Below are 25,704 nucleotides of genomic sequence, written 5' to 3'. Positions count from 1 at the left end.
ACTAGTTTTGAATTCTATAGAAGGCATAAGAGGTCTGAAGGAGGTGCTAATGTTAGGCGTGCTTTAAAAATTATCATTGCTTTCTCATTTTCTAAAGCACGTGTCTGAAAATACTAAATAGCTCAAAATTGGTAGATAGTGAACAGAGACTTTGATCATTACCTTGATTTACTAAAATGATTCAGTACATACATTACGAGGTGTTTTGTTTTCTCTGTACATGGTGTTGCTCTACTGTTCTGGGAAAAATTGTGTGAACAATGTAGGCGTGCTGAAATCTCTTATTGGACATGTGTTGGAATAGGAAGAACATATAAACTTAATACCCAGTTCGTGCATGCATTTGTATCACTTGATTATGTGTGAGAACTCATAGTTGATGTCAATGGATATTATTAAAAAGCATTGCCCTGAAGGTACCATTCAATGGTAGGAAATTTCAGGATGTTCCATTTACACAGGTCAGCTTCCCTTTGTTACTTGCAGCCATCAAATATGCTAAAGTTTGCCTCAGGACATTTCGTGGAAACCTCTGCTTTATGAAGCGTTCGAAAAGTTATATAATCCTAACAATATGCCCTGAACCTCATTTGTGGCAAAAGCCGTTAATTTGAACCACCTTGTCTTGTATTAATCATGTCAGACTTTTTTATTCCCTCTAGCAAGATTTTCTACCTACATGAAACTGCAATGGAGAAGCCGTTGTAATTAGCCTCTTTTGCCAAGTTGATTACGTAACAGTTAATAGGGCTTGTATGTATTCTGCATATCTGTATCTTTGGCACCCGCTTCAAACAAAGTCATCTTAGTGGTTTTTTGCTTGATTAGTGAGCTGTCTAGAAACACTTGTCTGTTATGGATACTTATAATCCAACTACTGTTGAAAATATATTCCTTGGGTTTTTTTTATAGACATGACCCTGATAAGTTGGTACATTGTTACAAGTCTCCTGTTGTGAGCGAAGAGTCCATGACTCGCTGCAGTACAGAAGTGTACTCAGGACGCAAGCTCTGTAGACCTGGATCTTGGTATGTTCCGTCAGCTTCTTGTTGGACCAGACTCTCTTTGTGAGTCTGGAAAACGTGGTAGCTGCTTTACCGGTGTGTTTGTTTAGCTCGGTATCGAGAGAAAGAGTGTCAGTGATCGTTGAGCCAAGGTACACAAAGTCATGGACAACCTCCAGTTCATGCGCAGAGATTGTAATGCAGGGAGGTGAGTCCACATCCTGAACCATGACCTGTGTTTTCTTCAGGCTGATTGTCAGTCCAAAATCATGGCAGGCCTTGCTGAAACGATCCATGAGCTGCTGGAGATCTTTGGCAGAGTGGGTAGTGACAGCTGCATCATCGGCAAAGAGGAAGTCACGCAGACATTTCAGCTGGACTTTGGACTGAGCGCTTTCCACATGCGCTGCCTCTGACGCATCCTCGGCATCACCTGGCAGGACAAAGTTCCAAACAACACAGTCCTGGAATGTGCTGGAATCCCTAGCATGTATTCACTGCTGAAACAGAGACGCCTGCGTTGGCTCGGTCATGTTGTGAGAATGGATGATGGCCGGATCCCAAAAGATCTCCTCTATGGAGAACTCATGCAAGGAAAGTGCCCTACAGGTAGACCACAGCTGCGATACAAGGACATCTCCAAGAGGGATCTGAAGGCCTTAGGAGTGGACCTCAACAAGCGGGAAACCCTGGCCTCTGAGCGGCCCGCTTGGAGGCAGGCTGTGCAGCATGGCCTTTCCCAGTTTGAAGAGACACTTGGCCAACAGTCTGAGGCAAAGAGGCAAAGAAGGAAGGCCCATAGCCAGGGAGACAGACCAGGGACAGACTGCACTTGCTCCCGGTGGAAGGGATTGTCACTCCCGAATTGGCCTTTTCAGCCACACTAGATGCTGTTCCAGAACCACCATTCAGAGCACGATACCAGAGTCTTTCGAGACTGAAGGTTGCCAACACACAATGTTACAAGTCAGTGAAATGAAAGCAGTGTGCTATAATTGCTTTTGCATACTTAACCTCACTCAAGCTGTTCAATTATGCTGAGGAAAATACATCAGTAAGCAGATCCATAAGATTTTTTTGAACCCATGTGGGATTTGCAACCACACGTTGCACTCGACTCTGTATCTGTGGAAACAGCCCTGCTGGTCCCTCTTTCAGCACTGTCAGTCTGACTGTCTTCCTGTGTCCGCATATGTCTCAGCAGCACTTGCCTGGTGAAAGGGGTGGGAGGTTCCCTTTGGAGGGTTTGCCTTTCTGAAGCAGTAAACTTCCTGGTCCTGCAAACTCTCTCCTGGAGACAGTTGTCTCACCTTCCCTGAGGACTTGAAACTCATAGGTATCAGACAGCCATGTGAGTTTTCTGGCCAGACTTTCAAAGCCTACATGGAAGATAGGAAAAAGACCTATGGATAATGCACAGACAAGGAAACTCACAAGACATTTTACATCCAAATGTGCTACATGCATGGGAAACATTGATTTTCATTTGGGGGTTTGCACATTTGCTTTGGGTCTTCATCCTAAATCCTTTTGAAATGGTTTGAAGTAGTTGGGTCTTGGTATCAGTTATAAGTAACTGTTTTAGGGCGCAGTCCCAACCAACTTTCCAGCACTGAGGTAAGGGCAATACAACTCCAAGGTAAGGGAACAAACATTGCCTTACCTTGATGAGGCCTCCAGGACTGCCCCCCAAGTGCAGGAAGCAACACATGCCCTACACATGGCACAGCTATGCAAGTGGTGGAAAATTTGTTAGGATTGCATCCTTAGTCTTATCACTGTGTGGCAGACTCCCAGATACCTTGATAGCAAACTGGCAGGGGAATGGGAAAGCTGGAACAGGCTTGTGGGTTCATGCATCCCACCAGAACAGAAAGGTTCTGCTTTTGAAAGTCAATAAATAGAAGCATGCATGTAGAAGCATGTATGTTGTTCACATATTTACATTTTTGTGAAGAATAAATTTAGTCTGGCTTTGTCACACTCAGTGTTCATGACTTACTGTGGAAAATTTCTAAAATTAATACAGGCGGGGCCCGTATCTACAGATCCTGTATTTGCGGTTTCAGTTAACTGTGGATCAGGCTCGTGGTCCCCCCCCCCCCCGGGTTCCACTCCCATCTCCGGAGGGCCTTCTGAGCCTAGCAGATGCCATGTGCGGAATGCCTCCTAGAGGTAGAAAAATGCTACCTGGAGGGCTTCCACAGCCCACATAATGGCCTTTAAAGGCTTAAAAACATACTTTTGGTTTTCAGCCCAAAACTGGAAGTAGTGGGTTTGGGCCTCTAGGAGGCTTTTTGAGCTTAGCAGAGGCCGCAGGCAAATGAGTTCCCCTTACCTCCAGGGGGTGGGGATCGTGTCCCTTGGTATCCGCAGTTTCACTTCACCGTGTGTGTTCCAGAATGGAATGCCCGCAGATACTGGGGCACACTTCAATAGGAATGTGCACTGTTTACTGAAGATTTTTACTCATGTCCAGAACACAGTTCTGTAGAAGTGCTGTGTACATTGATAAAACCTGATGAAAAAAGCATTCAATGCAGCTGAGTCCTCTGTGCACTGTGTTTAGGCCCAGCAGAGGTGTATACCGTATAAAGAAAGAAGGGTTCCACTAAATCCAGGAGGGTGCCCGCATGGCTAACAAGCCAAGTTAGAGAGGCTGTGAAGGGCAAGGAAGCTTCCTTCCGTAAATGGAAGTCTTGCCCTAATGAGGAGAATAAAAAGGAACATAAACTGTGGCAAAAGAAATGTAAGAAGGTGATATGGGAGGCCAAGTGAGACTATTAGGAACGCATGGCCAGCAACATTAAGGGGAATAATAAAAGCTTCTTCAAATATGTTAGAAGCAGGAAACCTGCCAGAGAAGCGGTTGGCCCTCTGGATGGTGAGGGAGGGAAAGGGGAGATAAAAGGAGACTTAGAGATGGCAGAGAAATTAAATGAGTTATTTGCATCTGTCTTCACGGTAGAAGACCTCGGGCAGATACCGCTGCCTGAATGGCCCCTCCTGACCAAGGAGTTAAGTCAGATAGAGGTTAAAAGAGAAGATGTTTCAGACCTCATTGATAAATTAAAGATCAATAAATCACGGGGCCCTGATGGCATCCACCCAAGGGTTATTAAGGAATTGAAGAATGAAGTTGCAGATCTCTTGACTAAGATATGCAACTTGTCCCTCAAAACAGCCACAGTGCCAGAAGATTGGAGGATAGCAAATGTCACGCCTATTTTTAAAAAGGGAAACTATAGGCCGGTCAGCCTAAGATCATGCCTCATCAAAGATAGAATCTTAAAACACATAGATGAACAGGCCTTGCTGAGGGAGAATCAGCATGGCTTCTGTAAGGGTAAGTCTTGCCTCACGAACCTTATAGAATTCTTTGAAAAGGTCAACAGGCATGTGGATACGGGAGAACCCATGAACATTATATATCTGGACTTTCAGAAGGTGTTTGACACAGTCCCTCACCAAAGGCTACTAAAAAAACTCCACAGTCAGGGAATTAGAGGACAGGTCCTCTTATGGACTGAGAACTGGTTGAAGGCCAGGAAACAGAGAGTGGGTGTCAATGGGCAATTTTCACAGTGGAGAGAAGTGAAAAGCGGTATGCCCCAAGGATCTGTCCTGTGGCCGGTGCTTTTCAACCTCTTCATAAATGACCTGGAGACGGGTGAGCAGTGAGGTGGCTAAGTTTGCAGACGACACCAAACTTTTCCAAGTGGTGAAGATCAGAAGTGATTGTGAGGAGCTCCAGAAGGATCTTTCCAGACTGGCAGAATGGGCAGCAAAATGGCAGATGCGTTTCAATGTCAGTAAGTGTAAAGTCATGCACATTGGGGCAAAAAATCAAAACTTTAGATATAGGCTGATGGGTTCTGAGCTGTCTGTGACAGATCAGGAGAAAGATCTTGGGGTGGTGGTGGACAGGTCGATGAAAGTATCGACCTAATGTGCGGCGGCAGTGAAGAAGGCCAATTCTATGCTTGGGATCATTAGGAAGGGTATTGAGAACAAAACGGCTAGTATTCTAATGCCGTTGTACAAATCTATGGTAAGGCCACACCTGGAGTATTGTGTCCAGTTCTGGTCGCTGCATCTCAAAAAAGACATAGTGGAAATTGAAAAGGTGCAAAAGAGAGCGACTAAGATGATTACGGGGCTGGGGCACCTTCCTTCTGAGGAAAGGCTACGGCGTTTGGGCCTCTTCAGCCTAGAAAAGAGACGCCTGAGGGGGGAAATGACTGAGACATACAAAATTATGCAGGGGATGGACAGAGTGGATAGGGAGATGCTCTTTACACTCTCACATAATACCAGAACCAGGGGACATCCACTAAAATTGAGTGTTGGGCGGGTTAGGACAGACAAAAGAAAATATTTCTTTACTCAGCGTGTGGTCGGTCTGTGGAACTCCTTGCCACAGGATGTGGTGCTGGCGTCTAGCCTAGACGCCTTTAAAAGGGGATTGGACAAGTTTCTGGAGGAAAAATCCATTATGGGGTACAAGCCATGATGTGTATGCGCAACCTCCTGATTTTAGAAATGGGTTATGTCAGAATGCCAGATGCAAGGGAGGGCACCAGGATGAGGTCTCTTGTTATCTGGTTTGCTTCCTGGGGCATTTGGTGGGCCGCTGTGAGATACAGGAAGCTGGACTAGATGGGCCTATGGCCTGATCCAGTGGGGCTGTTCTTATGTTCTTATGTTTAATAAATATGCACAAGCACTTGTGTACATCAGTAACCAGGACAGAACAAAAGCTTACAGAAGTGAAAAGAAGAAACTGAAAGCTTCAGCAGACTGCATATGTGTCGTATTCAGCATAATGTCTGGAAACCGCAACTGATAGAATAATGGAGCGCAGATACATCAGTGCCACTTCAAACAAGATTCATGATTCAGAACTGCAAAATTCAAGAAGGGGGGCAGAGCTATGATGGGACAAGTAAAGTCACTTTACTACTAGCTTTTATTGTCACGTACAAATCCATTCAGTCAGCAAACAGAAGTTCAAAAACTGCCTGCATGTTTCCCTTGAAGCATCTAGAAAATTAAGACTGCAAAATGTTGGGTGAAAGGAGCTTGAGCCCTGAAACACTCCTCCCAGGAGATATGCCTTATAATTTTGAGAGTCATTGTTGTATACTTGCTTGCTGTATAAATATTGTCTTAGGAAGGCTGCAAGTATCTGGTTTGTTAAAATTGTAATGACAGAAATGACTGTCGCTTGATGACCTGCTTCAGACTGTCTCGTTGTGCTGGATTCTCACCACTGTTTTCCTTGCAAAAGTTTTTCCACATTAGGGAAAAATGGTTGTTGCAATACAGCCTTTGATCTTATCTATAGAAAACAAGGTTGTTGGCCGTCTTGGTATTTTTCCATTAGCTGAAACAGCAGACAGGGACGGCATGCTATTTGTGGGCCAAATATTCAGATTTGCTACCAAATATGCAAGGGTACACAGAGACTTGCTTTAGCTCTGCGAGGCTAAATGTGCCCCCTGTAGCGTACATCCTGCTCTTATTGGCAAGAAGTCCTGAATATTGAAGTAGTGCCAACCCATATCTGAAGTCATTTTTCAGATGTAGCCATAATATAGCTCTGCACAGACACTGAGCTTGTGTGAAGCACTAATGAATAGCTGGTTGTTTACTAGGTAACATTTGACCACATGTACTGTGCCGAAATCCATTTAGTAATTCTCCACTAGCCAGAAGAAGTTAAATACAGTTGACTCCCTGTTTCAGCCCTCCTTTCCCATTTTTAATTTTAGTTTCATTAGTGGTTGAAATATTGGAGCAAAGAGAGACGGTAATTAGAGTCATAAACTCAAGGTGGCTGGTGAAAATAGTTTGTATTTCTTAAAATGTGCAGGGAAGATTTGTCTTTGAAAAGAACACTCATTTAAAAAATCCGGGTCGAACAACATTAGCATTTAAAAGTGCATGCGTGTTGTGGTTTTTTTCTGCATTTTAGTCGATGAGTGTTCATATGAGAGCAACCTGATGAGGGAGGACTAACATTTTTCCTTCTCTCTTCAGCTCACTGCATCCTTCCTATTCAATTTCATTTTCAGTGCTACTGTGATGTTAGTAAACTTTGTCTGGAAATACAGAGTAGATTGTGCCTGTCTAACCTCTGATCTTTTCCCGCTGTTTCAGAACATTGGAAAGTTGGAAATAGGCTAACGTATGTGTTCTGTTTGGCTGTGAGAAAGTGATCATTTAAACACTGCATGGTTGGTTGGCAACCTGCAGTCTCGAAAGACTATGGTATAAGCCTACAGCACCCAGTATTCCCAGGCGGTCTCCCATCCAAGTACTAACCAGGCCTGACCCTGCTTAGCTTCCAAGATCAGACAAGATTGGGCATGTGCAGGGTAACAGTTGCTGTCAACATTGCATATTATTAATATATAATATTCCAGATTATATAATATTCCAGGTAACTATAAGATTAAAGTGAGGGATTTTATTAGGGTTGCAGTGAATTAGGGAAAGCAATTGTTCTTCACTCCAGCATGACATCTTTTCTAGTGGCTGTTGCTGGTGTCCTGTTCCTTTTCTTTTCTTTTTTTAATGTGAGCCCTTTGTGGACAGGGAACCATTTATTGATATGCCACAAAATTCTGTTTGACCCTTATCCTGTCAGAACATTTGTTCTAGCAGCCTTAAGGCTTTCTTATGGCTGTCACAAAATGCAACAAGCCATTTGGTGTGGCTTGGCTGCTACTGCAGGTGAGTTCATGCGCCAGTAGACTGGGGGTGCCTGCTAATGCAGAGGGGAGGAGATGGTGAGGGGAGGAGGGTGAATTGGGACTGGGAAGGAGGGCAGTTTCAGTAGCAGTGGGACACTCTGATGTCTTACCTCCTGACCTAAATCCATGTGGATTTGTACCAGTTATAGGCCCAGCAGGCTGGTGTGGGCTTCCCCTTACTCCAAGAAGGCTTCCATAGCCTGAAACTCCCCTACAGACACCACTTGAGCGTATCACCATGTGGGGAGTTGAGCTGTGTAGGCCTATTATTGTACGGTGTAAAATACATACTATGTAGTATACTTGTGAACTACTCTTGTTGGAAGTGGGGTATAAATAATAATTCACCTGGACTTTGGTTCCCAATTAAAAAATTTAGGGTGCAATCCAAACCTGCGCTGGAGCAGGCAAGCCAGGAGGCTTGTACTGCATCCAACACAGGTTCATTGGCTGCAGCAGCTCAGCCAGGAGCAAGGGGAAGTTCTTCCCCTTACCCCTAGGTGAGGGCTGCTCCCCCCAATAGGTCTCTTTGGACCTACGCCACCTAACCGCTGGGTCCCAGCCCCTCCCCCTGCTCCCCATGTGCCTGCCCCGGGGCCGCCCATTGTTCGCTCTCCCCCCCCCCGCCCAGGAATGCCTCCCTCCTGCCTCCTCCACGCCTACCTTTGTTGCTTGTGTCTGTGTGGGTGCACTGGCACAAGCGGTGGCAAGGAAGCCACTGCAGAGGCTTCTGCCAGCCTCTGTGTGTCGGCGCATCTAAATGCGCTGACACAGCTTCCTCCCACGGAGGCGCAAACATGCTTGATGGCAGGTTTGCAACCCTCCTGGGGCACATATGCCGGCCTAAGTGCTGGTTAGTATTGTGCCCTTAGTGTAGTAGAAACTTTGCCTGGAAAAGTCATTTTTTTAGTCTTGTTTGACTCAGTTGTTTTGGTGAACTTTTCTCCCTTGCTGCTGCTTCTTCCTCTGTAGACTGGTCGCATGGGAGATTCCATTAAATCAGGAATCATGTTTCAAACAGGATGATGTTGTGACGCTGCATGTCCAATCAGATTTGTCTGAGCAATGATGTTACTAAGTGCAACAGAGAGTAAGCACAATTTATATGAGTATTGTATTTATAGCATACTTTCCCAGAATACAATCTGCCCAGAGTGGTTCATATTGAAATGTCTGAACACACATTTCTGTTTCGTGTTTTCGTAGGAAAACGTGTTGGAAAACGTGTTGGAAACGTGTTGGAAAACGTTTTGGAAAAGGCAGGCATTTTCAACACTGTTTAGGGGCTGCTCAAACAATTAGCAAGTAGCTTCAATTCAAGTCACCTTTTCCATCTGTGTGATCCTGCATATTTATTGCTAATTCTGAATAATCCAGCATCTTTTGAAAACCTCTCGACAAACGGAAATTGGTTATATTTGAACCATAGCATGCTGTGGGTTTCCTCTTAAACCGGTCTTGAAAGCTGACCTCAAGACAAAAGAGAATTCTTGCTAATGTGTGCTTCACACATTGATTGAAGTCATGCTATATTTTCTGGTTTGAAGATCCCCCTGTAGTTTCAGTCTGTGATCGCCTTTTTTCCCCCCAAGCGTCACTAAGGAGATTGCTGAAAGGTGAGTATAAGTGGAGGAATGTAGGCCAGGGTAGGTGTTAGATAGATAGGAAGGAAGAGACTGCAGGAGCTCAGAAGCTTAATTGTTTAGAGACTGGTGCACAAGATCTAAGAAGCTTTGAAAAACAGGATACTAGTATTGTTGCATAACTCTCTCTCTCTCTCTCTCTCTCTCTCTCTGTGAGAGAATCTGAATGTAACAATTACAAGAAAACACCTTCAGTGGCATAAATGTATTTGACCTGTTACTTGCCGTTTGCTTGATATTTTATTTGGCAGTTTTTGGTCATTTTGACTTTTAAGCATTTTTAAAAATGTATGTTTTTAACCTTCTTGTAAACTGCCTTGAGCTTCAGGCTCTTAACCTGAGGAAAGGTGGTATATAAAACATCTAGATAACTAAATATTTGCTCACTAGATTTTTGGTAATTTTGGACTGTATTTCATGCCTTGCTCTATTTTGCATGTTCTGGTTGGAACAGCCTATTTTCTTTGACAAACCAGGCATGGATTTTCTTTCTCCTTTATGGGCCGAGTATGTGTTTGTGTTTGTGTGTGAGAGAGAAAGATTGATGCTTTTTATTGCTGACCCTGACCACTGGCAACTACAGCACTGAGGTGAGGTGGAGGGAAATTGTCTGATGGTTGAAATCCCTGTGGAGACTTGGTGCTGCTGCTGTTTTGGAGGAAGCAAAGAATACAAATAATGGGAAGTTCTGAGTGCCACTGCCTTCTGCCCTGACTGTGTCTTTGACAGTCTTGAAGCAGTATGAGGGCAACCCTAGGCAGCTCCATTTGGGAATGTTAAGGAGTTAATCTTCTATGTCTTTAGCACTTCTGTACAGTGGCTAAACAGATGGTGCAATTAGCCTACAGCGGTAAAGAACTGTTTTTCTGCTAGGGTAAGAAGAAGTCACTGTGGGTGGTGAATAAGAGCTTCTAAACAGATCCTAAATATGTTGATAAAAGTATGTTAAACATATGGCCATAATGGTTTGTCTCCAACCCCAATTCTACTTTTTATCTTTATTTCTGTTATAAAGAAACCAAGATCTCCAAGAGTAAGGACATTTCTATGTATTTTAAGGAGGACATGAGTAAATATGATAAATTAGTGGAGGAGTACAGACTTTGGAAAGCAAATGCTATCTTCCCCCCTTTTCTGAGTAATAGCACTTGTAACTTAATGCCAGGAGCATAGAGATTGAGCCTAACCAGCTTTTTCCATCTGTGCAGGGTAAATTGCTGTTTGTTTTTTTTAACTGATGGTTAAGAGATTTGGAGCTGCCCCTGGGTGCATGTGATGTCGCCCTTTTTTGCCTTCAGCCCAAAATTCCTTCCCTCTTCTAGGTCTTAAACTATGGGCCAGCATTACATCTGCAAGTACATTAAACATAGTGAATGCCAATAAGGCTCTCTTTTAATTAGGGCTTGCAAACCTGTTTTCTTTTTTTGGTCAAAATGAAACCTATTTAGATCCAACTAACTGTGGTTAGTTTTGGTGTTGCTGTAAGGCTGAAGGAGGTGTGGGGGATATTTCATTCCAGAGAGAAGCGGCAGTCTGAAGTCCACTTCTGGTTTCTTAACATGGTTGAGAAATTAGCAGTGTTAGTTTTGAACCAAACCTCTGGAAATATAACCTTGATCCCTTATTGATAAAATATATTAGCAGAATTAAACTTATGAATCCAGATAAATCTTGCATTTTTTGTGTCTCAATATTTCAAAATATGTTGAATCTTTTGGGATTGTATACATACCTCATGGAAAGAAAAGTCATAAATATATTGATCAGGGTTAAGTCCACAACTGTTTAAAGGACCACTTTTTTCTGATAAACCTCAAATATTTATTGCTACAGTCCATCTGTGATAACTACTTTTTAAATTGAATGGATAATATTGAGTGTTCCTTTAGCCTGTAAGTTCATACCAAGTTCAAGAGACTGAGGCAAATATCTTTGTGGGAGAGTTCCTGAATTTCCTGATGAACTTGCTTGTGCAATGACTCTTGTTCGGCTGCAGTGTCAGCTCAGTGGGCCTCTTCAGACTTAACATGAGTTTGAATTCACCTTTAGACAGCGGGAGGGGGTGCGGTGCTGAATGAAAAAAGATATTAGAGCAGAAAATTTGCAAGAATTGTTTGATAATAGAAATGGGACAAGACAGTGAATTCAGTATAAAAGCCCCAGATGTTTTTACCTTTAGCTTGAGCAGGGCTCTGCAAAAATTTGCTTTGAATTCAAGGCAGTCAGTTGCTTTGAAATTGACTGAAAGGAAAGCTTGTACCTTAGATCGGGATTTCTCAAACTGTGGGTCGCGACCCACCAAGTGAGTCGCGAGCTGATATCAGGTGGGTCCCGAGAAGGTCCGAACCGCCATCTTGGAATCTGGCAATCAAAGTGGGCGCCGACATCTTGGAAACTGGAGCCTGGCAAAATAGACTGCAGGCTCCACCTGTGAAGCTGTTGCAGCCTTTCTCCGGCTGGAACAGCAGTAAGCTCCTCCCAGGAGCAAAAGAGCTGTAGGCACAGGCGTGGAGAGCGTGTGCTTCTTGATATGGAGGTGGGCTTCCTGCTTTGGTTTGGTTTGTGCCTGAAAAGACAGGCACTTTGTTTTCTTTGCTCTCCCCACCCCCTTAATCAGGGCAGCTGAGCAGGACCTGCCCTGGTTGCTTTCTACTCCTAAGCAGTGCAGGGAGGCAGTCCCATATCTTTCTGTTATCACTTGCAGCAGTGGTTGGAAGGGGGTGGCACTTCTCTTTTTGAATGGTTAATCCTTAATTAGCCTTAATTATTCAAGAAGGAAGGGACTTGCCCTTGTTCCTTTCACCCCTCTGCTTCCTTCCAAGGCAGTGCAGAGAAGTGGCTGAATCCTACTTCTAGGCTGCAGGGAGTCAGCCTACCTGCTTTTGTTATTACTTGCAGCAATAGGTGTTCTCCTTGGTCATTGCAGTCTCTTTCAGTACCAGAGCCATTTCTCTCTTTGGAATAACAAAGGGAGGCCTCTGCCACCACCCCTCCAGCCACAGAGAGCTTCCTGGTTAACTTCCAATTGAGCCACTACAAATCCTATGCAGATCTACTCAGAAGACTACTCAGAAGTAAGCCCTACTCTGAGTACAGTGGGACTTACTCCCAAGTAAGGTGGATCACGCAGATACAAAATACTGGTGAAGAAAATGGTCATGTACATGTCAATGTGGGTATGCATAGAGGTGGATTCTCTCAGCAGGTGCCTGCCCCAAGGAGCTTATAAATAATTGTCATAGCAGAGACGACAGAGGAAGGCAAGGGACTTCCTGAGTCTATAGTCTTATGCACACTTGCTTTTGTATAAACCCCATTTATCTTTGTGAGACTTACAAGTGAATTTGTACACAACTGGGCTGCATAACACCCATGGCAAAACTCCAGCTTTTTTTTTTTAAATCTGAGAGTAAATTTAGGAAATTAACTATTTATTTAGTATAATTTGACTTCATCTTGCCTCCACTTAGGTGAAGTGTAAATAGCCTACTGTGGATTCAAATATTGCTTGACTGCTTTTTCATTTGGCTTCTGGAATAGGAACAATAGACTGATTCACTTCAAATGGGGCAGTCAGACTGCAGGTTGATCTTCTTTTTCTTAAGCAAATTAATAGGGGGAGGAAAATATGCACTCCCACAAGTTGGAGCTGCAGTGTGATGCTGAGTGGTCCATGTCGTGATACTGCCCCCTTTATCTGCCCACCCCTTTGACCTCTTCTCCTCTCTCTCTTTTCTGGTTCTTTCAAACCCCCACCCACCTCTGTAATGACTGAACCCTGACCTCCATCCCTCTGTCCCCATACCCTTAAACTGCAATCCTATGCACACTTTCCTGGGAGTAAAAAGTAAGCCCAACTTAACACAATGGGGCTTACTTTTGAGTAGACCTGCATAGGCTTGTCCTGTTAATACAACATGTGCACAGTATGCAATACAACTCTAAGAGACTGGTTGATGACATTGTTTAGGAGATGTATGTCGAAAGATGCATCTGTTGCAAAGAATGGTCTCTGAAATGCATGGCAGGCCACAATCCTTCCTTGGGCTCTCTTTGCAGCCTGCTGTTTGTTTGGCTCTTCTAGTTGTACTAAGCAAGACACAGTTTTCTGAGCCTGACTTTCAATTTGTGGCTTACTGTGCTCTGAGAAGCTATTGGTAGCAGGGGATGGAGGGAGGAGAATTGGACAAAACTTCTGAGCTGCAATATTTTATTTTATCATTTGCAATTTAAGTTCCTAGGTGAGAACAGTGATGTCACTTCCTGCTTGATGATATCATTTCAGGCTCTGGCATAACAATGATGGCACTTCCTGTTTGATGATGTCACTTCCGGTCATGACATCACTTCCAGGTTGATGATATTATTTCCGGTGGGTCAGATTGTAATTCTCAGAAGTGGGTTCCTTCTGAGACATGTGAGAACCACTGCCTTAGATATTTAGTACAAGCTGTGTTTTGGCAACAGGCTGCAACATTGCATAAACAAACACATGAGACATTTAAACAGAAAACACACATCCTAAAGTTAGGCTACTGCATTCTTTCCTGTCCTTAACTCTTGTTTTCCGCAACTCTGGGTCCTCAAGTCTTTATAATCAACCGTTTGTCTCTGCTGCCCAAGTTGTTTAGTTGTTCTGACCTAGATCAGGATGCCTCCCAGTTTCCCACAGCCCCATGACCATGCCCCTCCTCCTGAGCTTTCTGTCTGGTTGAACCAGCAACCTCTCTTATTTCTTCTTTCAAATACTTCCAGTTAACCCATCAGTCTTTGGTTCACCCTAGTTCTTGTATACTGGCTAAGAGCATGAGCCATGAACCAGGAAGACTGTAAAAGAGATTCCTCTATGAAGAAGGAAGGCTAACTTTTGAGCTTTCATACATGCAGTTCCTCCCTACAGCCTGAAGTATCATAATAATATCAGACGGATTGCAAAATGGACTTGGTAAAGATATGCACAGAACACAGCTTTTCTTAGGAGCAGATCAAAGTGGCTCCAACAGTCCCTCAAAGACTTAAAGTCCTGAAGATGTGAAAGTTGCTCTCATCTAATTTAGGAAAATGAGCCATGCCAGGGAGGCCAGAGAAGTTACTAACCATGACAGGGTTAACTCATTCAGCTGCCCACATAAGTCTGTGTTTGTCATTTGTGGCATCTTGCCTGCTTTGAAGAGGAAAAAGAGCCAACTCTCTTTCACTTTGTAAAAGCTTCCCTGCCAGTTTTTCACTTCTGTAGGGGACCCGGCAAATATGGGGATGCATTTAGGGATCCCTCTTAAAGATGATCTTTCAGATGGATTTTCCCTATTATCACAGTGTGATTCATCATGCTTTAAAATGACTATTCAAAACCTGTTTTGAATTTGTGGACTTTGACTTAAAAAAAAACAAAAAACCCTACTTTCCTCCTCTTTCTTTTGACTTGCATCTGTTTCATTTTCATCTGTGTCCACTGATTTTTATAAGCAAGAATTCAGCTTACTAGAGGACAAAGAAAGGGTGTTAAATTCTGTTGAACAGAAGGTGCTGAATTAAAGTGTCCCTACAACTTCTTAATGAAATTCTCCCCCCTCCCCCCCACCAAAAAAATCTAGCTGCTTTTGAAACCTTGAAGGCAGGAAACCTTATATTACAATTGATATTGGATTTTCATTTTATGAAGAAATGTGTTCTGGGGTCCCCTAAGTGATACATGAGAGAGAGAGAGAGAGAGAGAGAGAGAGAGAGAGAGAGAGAAATACCTCTGTGAACTGGGTGACTGGGCATAAGCATCTGGAAAACTTCATTTTGAAATGTTTGGAGTTTAATAAATCTGAAGTGGGCAGGCCTGTGTCAGGCTACCATAGCAGTTTTCAATATATTTCCTTGGAAAACTTGGGTTGGTAGATTGACATGTCTGTATACTGTACATATTTTTTTCTTATTCTTCTTGTTGTTCAAGTAATAGGAAGGATACACACTTTGGGAACTTGGAGAGCCGAGTCCTGAGTTATAGCTTCTGTGAAGTAACACAATCCATTAAGCTACTGTACTCATCTGTGCTTTTCTGGTGCCACAGCAAAATGCTCTTTCATGCACTTTGAAAGACACTCTAAAAAGATATGACAGCTGAATTGGAAGTTATTAATCTTCCCTGGGAACTTGAGGGTTTGCTGTTCTTGTTGGTGTTTTTTCAAAGATGTTTGTGTTGTGGGTCAAAGTGTGATGGTGAGTAGATGCCCGTGGAAAGTGGTTGGGATATTTTATGTGCTAACTAGACTTCAAGTGTCAAATTCCAGAGGGGTTCCCATGTTAGTCTGCTTCAGAAAAAAACATAATCTTGTGCCAACTGAAAGGCCAGTACATTTATTGCAGTGTCAGCCTTCATGGGCCAGCTGCATCTGAAGCAGTGGGCTCTGGCCCAGGAAAGCTTATGTGACAATGTGTTAGTCTTTAGGGTGTGCCATAAGGCTTTGTTGTTAGAGGTTCTGTGTTAGTCAGGCGTTTGTAAGATAGTCTGTGCTGACTGCAGCAAAGACCAGTGCTTTGTTCTGCCTCAGATATCAGGAATGTGTCAAGGTGATGGCATGCAGTGTGCCTTTCTCCTCTGGAAGTACAAGCCCTCCTATTTGTAGAGTCTTGAGTGAGGTTTTGCCCTGGCCTCATTTTCTCCTGCTCTACATTCCTTTCTTAAACTCCATACCTCTTATCTGTTTCAACAAGGTGCTGTATCAAGTTCAACTACCCAATGTGACCCAACTCTCTCCTGCCCAGCAATTCCATATTTCTCTCTCTTTTCTGCCAATAGACTTCTTTGGTCTATCCTTTGATTGTGTTTTTCCAAACTTCTTTTGTATTTAGCTTACTGTGCCCCTCCCACCCCCAGTATTTCTACTTATCCTTTCCTGAAGATCTGTTTCCAGTCTTCTCCCTTTATGCATTTATCTGCCCTGTACATGATGGCTCTGTGCTTTAACTTAACCCATCCTTCAGGACTCTTTCTACTAATTTTTATGGTTCTGAGGTTGCTTACAATTTGGTGGAGACATCTGTATCCCTCTGACTATCTGCCATCTCTACTCCTCTTCCTCTTGGTCCCTGGTTATGAAAAGGAGGAGGGGAGAGTAGAGGCCTAAAGCAGTGCTTTCTCAATGTTTGTCCCCTGAAGTACCACTTTGCATGGTCCACCTGTAGGAAGTACCACCAGAAGTAACTGGTGATAATGTCATTGCCAGTTACTTCTGGGTTGGGAGGCAAGATGGATTTTAATTTTATTTATTTTTATTTGCAAAATTAATATCCTGTCTTTCCCATGCAGAAGCAATGTGACAGACACTGGCAAGAGGCTTAGGGTGGCTGAGGGGGCTTTTTCAAGCAGGTGAAAAGCGCGCTGGAGCTCTGCCTGCCAAGCCGAGCCTTCTACCACTTTTGTGTACCTGATCTCACTGCTGGATGGCAGGAATCTGGGGGTTCTGTGTGTTCCACCAGACACCACCTCAAGTCCCACCAGTGGTATGTGTACCACTGGTACAAATAAGTGGTATGTGTACCACTGGTTGAGAAAGGATGGCCTAGTGTGTTCTTTTTTTCTTCTTGAATCCAGGGAGCGAGAAGTGGAGTAGCAGCAAAGGTGGTGTTGGCTAGCAAGGGAAGAGCTGCATTTGGCATGTTATCTTAGATGCCAGGAGGTCTTAGGAAGGCTCTGACATCTACAGTAATATCCACAGAGTGTATTGCCTGATTGGCTCCTAAACACTGCATTCATGATGCAGGAGGTCTGGTCTAGAGGGTAGAGCCTCCATTTGCCTGAAGATAACATCCACAAGGTCGCCAGTTCCAGGCCACCGGCACCGTGCGACCTTGAAGCAGCTGACAAGCTGAACCGAGTTATTCCATCTGCTCTGAGCGTGGGAGCATGGAGGCCAGAATGTGCATCCAGATCAAGAAAGAAACATCTGAATGTTGTGGTTTTTGAAAGACAGAACCTTCTTTCAATTGTAAAAATCCCTACGGGGGATTTAAATAGCCTGCCTATGTAAACTGTCTTGAATAAAGACCAAGAAAGGCGGTATATAAATACCTGTATTATGATGATGATGATGATGGCAGCTGTGGGGCAAAACGGTTGCTCATAGTCTCCAAGCATGGGTGCGCACTCAGCCTTATCATGGTCTGGCATTCTTCTGTTTGTGTCAGTCCCTGCTTTTGTTGATGATTACAGGCTTCAGCATGTTTCCTTAAAACAATATATGTATTTATATATGTAAATTGAGATTCCTTAATATCTCTTAGCATTCAGAAAAGGTTTAGTAAAAGTGAGAATTTTGGTATCCTGAAGTCTGAAGAGTTTTTGACACAGTGACAGGCTATAAAAGAATGAAGGTAATACTTTCTATTGGCCGTTAATATGTTGATTTAAATATTCCTTCCAACTGAATACTGTGTGAACATTTTTAAGAAGGTTCAAAAGCTAACTTAGGCTTCCACATATGGTTAAAAAATCCAGGCAAATATTCCAAGCTGATAATCAGGCTCCTCCTAAACATACATTGCTCTGTTTTCTGTCTCTCTACACTTTTCATCATGACAGGAATAAAGAATTGAGTGGGCTGTTTTGTGCTAACAAATGGTAAAGTCTGAGAGACACACACACTTGAAAAGCCCAAGAATTCAGAATATAAGAAATCTGTGTGATTATGGTAATATATCATGAAATTAGCTGAAGAGAAACTGTTGAAAATGAGTGTGTTTTCATGTCCTGTTTTTGCTGTTAAAGGAAGGCACTGCTATATGCAAGCGAACAAGTATCAGTTTGCAAATTGACTAGTTCAAAAGCAGATTGAAATGCATATGGTGAACCCTTGATTTAACAGGCTTTGGAAACCATGGATGTTTTCTGCTTCATAAAAGACTAGTCATATACATTGTATGCAGTTATGGACCTTTGGAAACCATGGAAACCAGGCTTTGGAAACCATGGATATTTTCTGCTTCATAAAAGACTAGTCATATACATTGTATGCAGTTATGTGGCACCCCAGGACATAGGTCCACAATGCTGTCTCCTCCCCACAACTTGTTGAGAGCTTTGCGACTTCCTTTGGTGCTTGGAAAGCTTTCTGAGACCTCCAGCATGCCTTTAACAGTACATCTGGTTTCCCAATGGAAACTGGAAGTACTGTTAAAGGCACTCTGGAGGTCTCAGAGGGACTTCCAAGCACCAAGGAGATGCAGTGCGGGGCTTCACCTGCCTCCAGAACGGCGACAGAGGTGGCAGGTGGAGGTGGCAGGTGGAGGTAGTGGAAATGGAAAAGGTGCAAAAGAGAGCGACTAAGATGATTACGGGGCTGGGGCACCTTCCTTATGAGGAAAGGCTATGGCGTTTGGGCCTCTTCAGCCTAGAAAAGAGACGCCTGAGGGGGGACATGATTGAGACGTACAAAATTATGCAGGGGATGGACAGAGTGGATAGGGAGATGCTCTTTACACTCTCACATAATACCAGAACCAGGGGACATCCACTAAAATTGAGTGTTGGGCGGGTTAGGACAGACAAAAGAAAATATTTCTTTACTCAGCGCGTGGTCGGTCTGTGGAACTCCTTGCCACAGGATGTGGTGCTGGCGTCTAGCCTAGACGCCTTTAAAAGGGAATTGGACGAGTTTCTGGAGGAAAAATCCATTATGGGGTACAAGCCATGATGTGTACGCGCAACCTCCTGATTTTAGGAATGGGTTAAGTCAGAATGCCAGATGTAGGGGAGGGCACCAGGATGAGGTCTCTTGTTATCTGGTGTGCTCCCTGGGGCATTTGGTGGGCCGCTGTGAGATACAGGAAGCTGGACTAGATGGGCCTATGGCCTGATCCAGTGGGGCTGTTCTTATGTTCTTATGTTCTTATGGCCTGCAGGCAAGGTGCCTGGGGCTTTTGTTCCCCCAGCCCACCACTGATTGTATGCATGCATATCACCATTTACATCAGTGCATTTTTATTTAATGGACTTTCAGCTTTAGAGACTTATCCCCAATCTGTCCATTAAATTGAGGTTTTACTATGTACTGTACTACAGCAGGCTTATATGTAGAGGCATTTGTTTCTGGTGAGTAAAATAGGCTGTAATCCTAATTCCTACTGAACACAATGGGTTTACTTCTGTGTAAGTAAACCCACTGTGTTCAGTAGGAATTAGGATTACAGCCTAATCTTTATCAAACACCCTTACTTAGGTGTCAATTGTACCCTGATGTTAGATGTGACTACAGTTGCTCTTTGTTTTGTAAGATACAGTGTTTTTTCTAAATATTTCACAGTTGCACCTAGCTCTTCTAAGGTGTCTAATTTAACAGTTGACTTCTGAACTACAAATTCAGAATTTGTAGTCCTATTCAATTTTCCAGCACTGGTGCAGCTGCAATGCAGCCCCAAGGTAAGGGAACAAATGTTCCCATACCTTAAGGAGGTATCCGTGACTGCTGCCCGGTCACAAGATGCAATGCATGCCCCATTGGCACAGCTGCACCGGCACTGGAAAAATTGGATAGGATTGGGCCCTTAGTCAGATAACCAAACCTTGTAATGATAACATTCTGATTTCTTTCTGATGGGGAGACTGGAAGTTGTGGTTGAAGAATAACTTGGCTGGTGTCTGGTGTGCTAGCTTCTCCTCCAATTGTGGTTGGGGCAAGATTATAACTGAAGATGAAAGAATGATAAAGTGTTTGTTATGAACCTGCAGAGATTAGAGATGTAAAATTTCTGGAAATTTTGAAGCTTGGAAAAAATCCAGTTTTTTCCTGTTAAAAAAAAAAAACCCCACCAAAATTTTTGGAGAAATTAAAAAAATGCTACATTAGCACTTTTTTCTTTTCCATATTGAAAGTCATTCTGTTACTTTAAGAACATAAAATATGACTGTGGACAATTTGACTTGGCATAAAATTATCTCAACTAGCATATTAAAAATATAGTGTATCTGAACAAGTATTACAAACAATTTACTTTTTAATAATATTTATTTTTAATTGTAACAAATGGAGCATTTCCTTGGAAAACTTGAGTTGATAGATTGACATGTCTGTATACTGTACATATTTTTTTTCTTATTCTTCTTGTTCAAGTAATAGGAAGGATACACACTTTGGGAACTTGGAGAGCTGAGTCCTGTGTTATAGCTTCTGTGAAGTAACACAATCAGAGAACTGGGCATTACTTACTGGGCGTTCTGTGCTAGGCCTTCCACCCAACTCCTGATAACACCTCAAGCACTCACAGCAGTTCTGAGGGTTCGGGTGGGCCTCTGATGGTAGATTTTTCAACCCTCCATTATTGTCCTGGTGTCTGCAGGAATCAGCATCTCCAGGTGACTGGGGATTTTAACATGGCCTCCAGGAATTTCCAACATTACAACATATTGGGGAGAGAGAGCGCTCCAGAAATGACATTCCTATCTAATGTGTGTGGGCCTTTGACCAATTCCTGACATGGGCAACACCTGATGCCACCCATAGCCGTTTTTGTGGTGGTGAGGGAGCAACTCTCTTGAGACCCAACTGCATGGGAAAGAAACCCAGGGAGAGTGGGCCTCTGCTCATGGCCACTTGGAACCCTCTTTGGACAAGTGAATTGGTTGTGATGTATGGTTCTAGGCTTGTTTAGGTGGATAGGAATAATTGCAGTGGATTATGGGTATTGTGGCACCCACTTGAGGTTGCAGCATCTGGTATCAATTGTCGTAGCAAAAGAGGGAGTTGTTTTGTCTTCTGAAACTACAACCATCATTTTTGGGCGGGGGTGGTGGGGAGGATGCCATGACCATTAACTGGCTCATGTTGCTTTAAATTGGTAGTTCTGATGTGCCTGCAGACATTGGAGTGTTGCTTTTGTTCCTCTGGGAGCTGGGTGACTCTCTGCTCTGAAGGCAGTTGTGCAACTTCTTGTGCCATCTAAGAGGTGCCTTTACATGAACATGGCAGAGCTTTGAATCACTTATTAACTGATTGTTAGCAGTTGGTTGCTGGTTTAAGATGCTGTTGACTTGTATTGCAGATGTTGCCAAAATGACTTTTTGTTGCCATTGTTATGAAGTGCTTCCTGGGATAAGCTTCTTTCCAGTTAACCACAGAAAATTATGCAATGGAGAGCACTACTATCTTTTTTTAGGTTTCCTCTCTTTCAAGCCCTGGCAAATTTAAAATACATTCTATTTGTCAAATACAGTTTTTCTTTCCCAACTTGGTATCTTGCATAGGGCTGAATTGACTAATAATCATTCAGTGGCTTGCGGCATTGATAGTAGGCAATCTGCTTGCCTACGGCATATATTCAGTGCCCCCCGCATGGCAGACTGCATAGTATGTGCATTCTGTCTCTTCAAGCCCTAAAGGAGCTGTAGCACTTGATGGTAGCAGTGCATCAGCTGTGCATGAGGAAGAGAAAGAATTAACTAGCCATGTGCTACTCTCTTTTTTTCCTCCTTGAAAGTTACTGGCCTTTTAAAGCAAAATGAAGTCAAGAAAATGGGTCATTTGGCCCATTCCAGATTTGCAGAGAAGGCAAACACATGGATCAGTTTCTACTGCTGTTTTTCTTGGATGCTTGCTGCCCTATTTTGTAAGGCTGCAATAACAAGTTGCAGGTAAAAGAAGGGAGGTAACTATCATCCTCATAACTATTTGCAAGACTACATTAAGGAAATGGTTAACACACTCAATTTTTTAATTATAAGTGTGTAAAAATGTTACATCAAAGCCACACTTTCACTCACTCACTCACTTGCACTCTCACATACCTATAGTTTGTATAATATATTACATTCATGTTAGCATATACAATTAAACAATTAAAACAAATTAAAACAATTTGTTTAAACCATTAAAATGGCTGCTTATATAGAGAAAGAATATCATCAAAGACTTACCAATGATTCTTCATGGCATAATTCAGAAAATGTGACAAATTAATTAATTTACACATTATCCCTGTGTAAAAATTGTCTTGGTTTCATACCAAGTCAGAATAAGTTTGTTTTTTTTTTTGCTAGGTCCCATACCTTCCAGAACCATTCATCCCTTGAAAAAATTAATGGGCCTCACCAGTGTCAAGCTATGATTAATTCTGTAGCAATAATTAAACTCAGTTCTTTTTGATGTACTGAGAAATTATCTATTATCTAGCTAACCCCAAATTTGCCAGTTATAAAATACCAGTTAACTCTTTACTTTGTTAGCTCAACCAGATAAGAAGTACTATTTCTATATAACCTCTATTTTAAGTTACATTTACACTTATAGATTTTTAGACAGTAAGATGGCGTCTATAAAGGTTTATATACTGATATGAAATTCTCATAAGTCAACATTTTTGTTCATCACACTTCCAGAGAGATGTCTTCCTAAATCTGTTTTTCATTTGTTGATGTCTCTTATACCTTGATGTTCTGAAAAGATCTTGAGAAAGTAGTGTATTACCTTTTTACCTCTGTTGCTTTATCAAGAGTCCTCTCTCTGACATTGATCACCCTCAGGCTTGCGTTTCTGAATTTATATTCAAGTAATGGTTTGTTTAGTAGTGGCTGAAACATACCCATCTATATTTGAAATGAGCTTGGCCTTCCTGAATGTTTTCGGGGAAATCTTGAGAAAAGCACAGGCTTTGATTGAGATAAACGGAAGAGACCTGACTACATTCCACTGCTTCCTTATCAGTCCTCTTTTGTCCTACCTTTCTCTCCTTCATTTAGTCTTGACAAGGTCTCTCTAACTCCCTTGTCAGTGTTACTGCCATCTTCCATATTCCCTATATTACCTTCCAATAGCAGCAACAATGAAGCAGTGTGGGACCCAGGGAATTATTATTATTAACAGTATTTATATACCGCTTTTCAACTAAAAGTTCACAAAGCGGTTTACAGAGAAAAATCAAATAACTAAATGGCTCCCTGTCCCAAGGGCTCACAATCTAAAAAAATGCAAATACCAGCAGACAGCCACTAGAACAGACAGTGCTGGGGTGAGGTGGGCCAGTTACTCTCCCCCTGCTAAAAAAGGAGCACCCACTTGAAAAAGTGCCTCTTACCCAATTAGCAGGGGTAGACCCAATTAGCAGGGGTAGATGCTCTTACCCAATTAGCAGGGAAGAGATGCTCTGTGGACCTTCATTTGACACTAAATTCTTAACAGGAACTTTGTGGTACAAGTTTCTCTGGATATTATAGTCTGTCAGTCGGTTGTGCATAGTGGCCAATCAGATACCCTCTGAGAACTGAGATGAAGAGCATTGAGCCTTTCTTTTCTGCAAAATTTGTCCACCTTAGCAGTGAAGGGGGGGAGGTGTGAGAATGTGGAGCAGGAGGGAGAGTGTTCCTCAGACCTTCATGAGATCCTTGATGCCTTACCAATGGCAGCTCAGGAATTCAAAGACTTGGATTGCAAAACGCAGATTCTTTTGAACTGTGTGGTGGGTTTGGATTCTGAAACCCCACCCCAATTCTGAAACTTGGCAACATCTTTGAAGTTGATGCAGTCTGATTTGTTTTAGCAAACAACAATTAGAAGTAACTATTTTTCCCTGCATTCACACCAACTGAGAAACTGTTGACACAGTAGTTTCAAAAGCAAAAATGAAAACTCTCAGCTTCTTTTTCGTCTGGAGGAGATAAATGTGTGTGCAACTCTGATGGGAAGATAGACTCATTCATGGTTTACATAGTTGTCTCAACCAGGCTCTTTGGTCAGACATAAACTTCTGTCTTCTCTGATCTTGAGAGCAACTATGTATGATCAGTTCTTTTACTTTAATTCTTATACTTACAAAATGGAAGAAAGGCAGGAAACTAATTGTGTTGTGCTCCATTTCAATTAACTCCAGTGTTGTGGTGTTAACATCCCTATTTCCAGAAGCATGAAGTGGCTTCCATTTATAAAAATGCAGTTTCTCATGCAATTATGCCTAGATGATTGCAATTCAGGAGTAAGCCTACCATTATGGTTGTGTTGGAAGGGAAGAGGCTGTAAGTGGGAGTGACCTTGTGTGTATGTGAGTGTGTGCAATGAACATCTCTTTGCAATGAACATCTCTATAGCACTGCCCTTGTTGTGCTAGTTAGAGAGACAGGGAGGTGGACCCCATGTTTGATATATGTCTAAAGTGTTAAGCATGTTAATCTACATTAATATATTGTGTGGAAATGCACAGTTGCTTTGCAGAATGGTGGCGACTTCTTTATGTGTTGAAGACTGTTTGCACCTTTTCATCAAAACACATGTGAAGGTAGCCATGCCTGAGGACTCTTATGATCGAGAGTATTCAAGGCCACTGAATATAGGCTGACCATATATCTGAAAATCCTAGGCAATACGATAAAAAAGATATTTATTCCTCAAACTTCATAAGAGAGAACTAAAGGTTCTCAGTAACTAAATGTAAAAATAGACTAGAACCAGTAAAAAGAAAAGAGAAAAAATCTGTAAAACCCACTCCCTCTTAGCAGGGTTCTGCAAAAGATCCTGCATAATCAAAGATTGACAGTGAAGCCCCATAAGAGCTTTGCCACCCCCCCTTTACCCAGCACTCCAGGCAAACCATGCTAAGGCAGGAAATTGGGAGCACATTGGCTGCTGCACAAATGGGGGCTGATATCCTGAAGGCTGTGTGCCTTCTGGAATCTGCCAGAATTTTTGAGCCCCACCCTCCCTCCCATGAATAGTCGCTCTTTCAGGGGGCTGGGTAGGAATTTTTTGTCATCACCCTGATGGGCCTTGGCTGATTTTTTTTCTGCTACCCCAGACTGGTATGGTAGGGTGGTGGGTTATGTGTTTAGAGTTATTTACCTTTGTTCACTTGGGCAGGTGACGTGTGGGCAGGGTAGCCAGGGCAGAAGGGAATCCAGCATACATTCCAAGGTCAGCAAAGTCAGGGGGTGATCCAGGTCTGCTTAGATTATACTTGTCTGAGTCACTGAGACTGGCTGGCAAGCCCCCAGGCTGGACTGGGCAGAGGACAACAGTTGGCGTGGCCTCTGGGGTATCTACTTGTCCAGCTGCCTCAACCCCTATGGGTTGGTGTTGATAAGCTCTCTTGGGCAATGACTGAGGGAGCTTACAGCCAGGATGTGATACCCATGTAGCCCAGGGGAGGTAGACTGCTAGCGCAGTTCCCCCAAATTTAGTAGCCCGCACGTGGGGGGCGTTTTAGATTGTTTATATCCTGCTGCAGATTTTCTGATTGTATAGTGACCCTTCATCCCAAGCCTTTGTCTGGCATATTCATTTTGGAGGAGTAAGGGTAAACTTTTCTCCCGTTGGTTGCTTCTATCATGTAGT

The 25,704-nt window shown here is 42.9% G+C and overlaps 1 protein-coding gene and 1 pseudogene across 7 annotated transcripts in view; one reads left to right on the top strand and one right to left on the bottom strand.

The window, feature by feature from the left end:
- Window positions 1-25,704, top strand: part of PTPRK (protein tyrosine phosphatase receptor type K) — a 466,239-nt gene that overhangs the window by 38,444 nt on the left and 402,091 nt on the right. The window lies entirely within an intron of this gene.
- LOC136638356 (5S ribosomal RNA) lies at window positions 7,284-7,403 on the bottom strand (annotated as a pseudogene).

The sequence above is a fragment of the Tiliqua scincoides genome, chromosome 1 (genome assembly GCF_035046505.1).
Source record: "Tiliqua scincoides isolate rTilSci1 chromosome 1, rTilSci1.hap2, whole genome shotgun sequence".
In the NCBI taxonomy this organism is placed as follows: domain Eukaryota; kingdom Metazoa; phylum Chordata; class Lepidosauria; order Squamata; family Scincidae; genus Tiliqua; species Tiliqua scincoides.
Note: the sequence above shows the minus strand (reverse complement) of the source record. Positions and strands in the feature narration are given on the sequence as shown.